This window comes from Seriola lalandi, unplaced genomic scaffold (genome assembly GCF_002814215.2).
Source record: "Seriola lalandi dorsalis isolate HSWRI2012SDOR001 ecotype SW California unplaced genomic scaffold, Sedor1 jcf7180002054333, whole genome shotgun sequence".
In the NCBI taxonomy this organism is placed as follows: Eukaryota; Metazoa; Chordata; class Actinopteri; order Carangiformes; family Carangidae; genus Seriola; species Seriola lalandi.
This window is the reverse complement of record NW_019524886.1, coordinates 1-5,980: the sequence shown is the minus strand read 5'-3', so window position 1 is coordinate 5,980 and position 5,980 is coordinate 1.

Sequence of the window (5,980 nt, the reverse complement as noted above, 5' to 3'; positions counted from 1 at the left end):
TGACCTGGTAGCAATAGCTGAATTCTAAATGCAAGTAAGGGACAAACCCTTTGATAAAACCAAGAGGACCTGTTTTTAGAAAGATTTTATTCTGATGGCATCACAGTATGCCCATAGTGTTTTATCCCTCCTCTGCCATCACTGCACATCCCTGTCAGTGAGAATCTCTTAACTCAGACAAGGCAGACATGTGAGAGACAAGGACAGTGACAGTGTGAGCATATCCAATTAAGTCAACATGTCAACCTGAAACCATCTGCAGCTAATGGGCTTCCATCAGCATGAAAGAATGATAAATATCAAAGGCGAAGACAGAAGAGATGTGACAGCTTAATATTAATGATAATACAAGGGATCATTTAGATGGAGATGTTTTGGTGCATGGATCATATTCATGGATCAAAGAGTCAACATTGTACACCTTAAAAAAAAAAAAAAAAAAATTGAGCTGCATCAACTTTTGATTATGATCTCTTCCCAGAGAATGTTATGTTAATAGTTTATATAATCAATCATAGTGCAGTCACTAGGCATCAAAGGGGCCCGCTTTTGTTGCTTATAGTCATATTACTGTAAAAACTGCTTCAACAAAACTCACTTCTTCTGCACTGAGCCTCTGTTGTCAGTCTACATTTACTCGCATGGACTCGCAACGGGAATTTATTCTTCAGAAAGAGATTGTTCACAACTGTCTGAAGTTTTGACATTTTCATTTGGTGGACTGTATAAGCTATTTCAACAAGGGTTATTCCATCATTTCTGCCACTGTCTATGCAAAATGATGTATGGGAACATATGCACACATTCTGACACCAATGTTTTTATCTCCAACCATCAATTTTAAAAAAAGCACTGTAAACTGCAACCTTCAACTCCTCAAAGTCCTGAGTGTATTTTTTTTTAAAATCCATTAACCTGTGAAATTGGCTGTAGGGGATGATGAAGAGCTCCTCTGATACACTCTCTCCTATGGCTTATCCAAAACCTCTTCTGGATTGTTTCATCCAAATAGAAGCACTCAATCTTTAGGACAGCTTGGTCAAAAGAGATGCTGCACACTGACTGCAAGTGTGGGTCACCAATAAGTACTATAGAGACACTTTTAAGGAACAGAACTGTCACAATGATGTGGAACTGATACCAGAATAATTTTATCCTCTCCAGACATCTAATATAAATCAGCAGAGCTCATGAAAAGTATCAGTGAAGTGTACAACATCTCTAGAACTGTATGTTTTGACACTAAGAGAAAAACACAGCAGGGAAATGTTATGAGGAAGAACACGAAGAAGAGAAGTGGAGATGTACAAAAGTAATCTTTCCATTCTCACATCACGTTCTTTCTAACATAATTTGGCTGCCTGTACTTTTTCATACAGTTTTTGCTTTTAAGGTTACAAGAGGAAAGTCTTTCAGGATGAGGACTTATATGTTTACACAATGCAATCTTGAGACATGTTGCTTAGGGTTGCTGAATCTTCCACAAATTCCCAAAGTAGCTGCTAATGTTACCTTAGCATCCAGGACTGGCTTCCTTACTTCCAACTACTTTCCTTTGCATTAGCATAACCCCTAACACTGTGTCAGCCACTGCCAGTTGTGAGCTAACAAAAAGCATAAATAAATAAAAGATGCTAACTGCCAAGGATGTACGTTTGGTCTCAACATTGGTAGGGACGCAACAACCCTGCCACTCATCCAAAATAAAGAGACTGGCTTTTTAATGCTGTCAACCAAAGGGTTTATTAACATATAAGATCTGAATTTTAATTCAAGAATGCCCGTATGCAAGTGTAATACTTGAAAATGTTTAGAATTTTCAAATGTGAAACATATGTACATATGAAGTAAAATCATATATGTATGTAAAGTATAGCCTATGTATTTGAAAATTACATATGATATCTGTTAGAAATTGGAAAAATATCATATATTGACGTATATACCTAGCTAATAGGAAGATGTATTTTAGTATGGCTGTTTTTATTATAGACATATGATACATAAATATACAATATATCTGCCCGAAAGCCTGTCAGTATATATTCATATTATATATGTAAATATAAAAGATAGACTTGCATGTTTAAATTAAAAAAATGTTTTATATGTAAACATGTAATTTTAAGTAGCATGTTGTTTTAATAAAGTTGCATTTTAGTATTAGTTAGTATTTCATATATGTTAAAAACTTAAATCTTCATATAACCAGAGAATGTACTGTATATATGTCATAATAATATATCCTCTTATGGAAACATGACCTTTGATATACGGACATATATGTCAAATATATATCATAAGTCATAGTAAAGTAAGGCATTAAAAACATCATAAAAACGTCATCGAGAAGTAGATGTAAAAAAAAACGTGATAGTATAGTAAGGCATAAAAATGTCATAAATACGTTATAGTATAGTAAGGCATAAGAAAAAGTCATAAAAAGGTCATAGTATAGTGAGGCATAAAAACGTTAAAAAACTACATGAAACAATATAGTATAGTAAGGCATAAAGAAGTTAAAAAACGTCAAAAAGACGTTATAGTATAGTAAGGCATGAAAAACGTCATAAAGATGTTACATTATAGTGAGGAATAAAAAACGTCATAAAAACATCATAGTATAGTAAGGCCTAAAAATGCCATAAAAACGTCATAGTATAGTAAAGCATAAAAAACGTGATTAAAACGACATAGTATAGTAAGGCATAAAAATGTCATAAAAACATCATAGTATAGTAAGGTGTAAAAAAAATCACAAAAATGTCATAGTATAGTAAATAATAAAAATGCCATAAAAACGTTATAGTATAGTAAAGCATAAAAACGTCATAAAAACATAATAGAATAGTAAGGCATAAAAAATTCACGAAAATGTCATAGTATAGTAAGGCATAAAAAACATAATAGTATAGTAAGGCATAAAAAAAAAGTCACACTATAGTAAGGGATAAAAAAAGTCATAAAAATGTCATATAGTAAGGCATGAAAAACGTGATAAAAACGTCATAGTATAGTAAGGCATAAAAAAAATCATAAAAACGTCATAGAATAGAAAGGCATAAAAAACGTGACAAAAACAGCATAGTATAGTAAGGCATAAAAATGTCTTAAGAATGTCATAGTACAGTAAGGCATAAAAAAGTCATAAAAATGTAATAGTATAGTAGGGCTTAAAAAATTTCATGAAAACATCATAGTATATAGTAAGGCATAAAAATTTCATAAAAACGTCATAATATAGTAAGGCATGAAAAACGTGATAAAAACGTCATAGTATAGTAAGGCATAAAAAAAATCATAAAAACGTCATAGAATAGAAAGGCATAGAAAACGTGACAAAAACAGCATAGTTTAGTAAGGCATAAAAATGTCTTAAGAATGTCATAGTACAGTAAGGCATAAAAAAATCATAAAACCGTCATAGTATAGTAAGGCATAAAAAATATAATGAAAACGTCATAGTATAGTAAAGCATAAAGAGAAAAAAAAAAAAAGGTCATAGTATAGTAGGGCATAAAAACATGAAATCGTCATAGTATAGTAAGGCATAAACATGTCATAAAAATATTATAGTATAGTAAGGCATAAAAACGTTAAAAAACGTCATAAAAACGTTACGGTTTAGTAACGCCTAAAAATGTCATAAAAACGTCAAAGTATGGTAAGGCATAAAAAACGTGATAAAAATGTCATAGTATAGTAAGGCATGAAAAATTCATAAAAACGTCATAGTATAGTAAGTCTAAAAAAACGTGATAAAAACATCATAGTATAGTAAGGCATTAAAAAATGTCATAAAATTGTCATAGTATAGTAGGGCATAAAAGATTTCATGAAAACGTCATAGTATAGCAAGGCATAAAAAACGTGATAAAAACGTCATAGTATAGTGAGGCATAAAAAAGTCATAAAAATGTTATAGTATAGTAAGGCATAAAAAATTCATAAAAACCTGATAGTATAGTAAGTCTAAAAAAACGTGACAAAAAAGTCATAGTATAGTGAGGCATAAAAAACGTGATAAAAACGTCATAGTATAGTGAGGCATAAAAAAGTCATAAAAATGTTATAGTATAGTAGGGCATAAAAGATTTCATGAAAACGTCATAGTATAGCAAGGCATAAAAAATTCATAAAAACATCATAGTATCGTAAGTCATAAAAAACATAATAGTATAGTAAGGCATTAAAAAACATAATAAAAACATCATAGTATAGTAAGGCATAAAAAAGTCATAAAAATGTCATAGCATAGTAGGGCATAAAATATTTCATGAAAACGTCAGTAAGGCATAAAAAAATTCATAAAAACGTCATAGTATAGTAAGGCATAAAAAATGTGATAAAAAACGTAATTGTATAGTGAGGCATAAAAAACTTCATAAAAACATCATAGTATAGTAAGGCATAAAAAATATAATGAAAACGTCATAGTATAGTAAGGCATAAAAAGAAGAAAAAAAAAGGTCATAGTATAGTAGGGCATAAAAAACATGAAAACGTCATAGGAGAGTAAGGCATAAACATGTCATAAAACTGTTATAGTATAGTAAGGCATAAAAATGTCATAAAAATATTATAGTATAGTAAGGCATAAAAACGCTAAAAAACGTCATAAAAACGTTACGGTTTAGTAACGCCTAAAAATGTCATAAAAACGTCAAAGTATAGTAAGGCATGAAAAATTCATAAAAACGTCATAGTATAGTAAGTCTAAAAAAACGTGATAAAAACATCATAGTATAGTAGGGCATAAAAGATTTCATGAAAACATCATAGTATATAGTAAGGCATAAAAATTTAATAAAAATGTCATAGTATAGTAAGGCATAAAAAACGTGATAAAAACGTCATGGTATAGTGGGGCATAAAAAACTTCATATAAACATCATAGTATAGTAGGGCATACAAAACATAATAGTATAGTAAGGCATAAAAAACATAATAAAAAGGTCATAGTATAGTAAGGCATAAAAAAAAAAGGTCATAGTATAGTAAGGCATAAAAAATTCATAAAAACCTGATAGTATAATAAGTCTAAAAATACGTGATAAAAACGTCATAGTATAGTAAGGCATAAAAAATTCATAAAAATGTTATAGTATAGTAGGGCATAAAAGATTTCATGAAAACGTCATAGTATAGTAAGGCATAAAAAACGTGATAAAAACGTCATAGTATAGTGAGGCATAAAAAAGTCATAAAAATGTTATAGTATAGTAGGGCATAAAAGATTTCATGAAAACGTCATAGTATAGCAAGGCATAAAAAATTCATAAAAACGTCATAGTATAGTAAGGCATAAAAAACGTGATAAAAACGTCATAGTATAGTGAGGCATAAAAAAGTCATAAAAATGTTATAGTATAGCAGGGCATAAAAAATTTCATGAAAACGTCATAGTATAGCGAGGCATAAAAAAGTCATAAAAATGTTATAGTATAGCAGGGCATAAAAAATTTCATGAAAACGTCATAGTATAGCAAGGCATAAAAAAGTCATAAAAACGTCATAGTATAGTAGGGCATAAAAGATTTCATGAAAACGACATAGTATAGCAAGGCATAAAAAATTCATAAAAACGTCATAGTATAGTAAGGCATTAAAAACGTGATAAAAACGTCATAGTATAGTGAGGCATAAAAAAGTCATAAAAATGTTATAGTATAGCAGGGCATAAAAGATTTCATGAAAACGTCATAGTATAGCAAGGCATAAAAAATTCATAAAAACGTCATAGTATAGTAAGGCATAAAAAACGTGATAAAAACGTCATAGTATAGTGAGGCATAAAAAAGTCATAAAAATGTTATAGTATAGTAAGGCATAAAAGATTTCATGAAAACGACATAGTATAGCAAGGCATAAAAAATTCATAAAAACGTCATAGTATAGTAAGGCATAAAAAACGTGATAAAAACGTCATAGTATAGTGAGGCATAAAAAAGTCATAAAAATGTTATAGTATAGCAGGGCA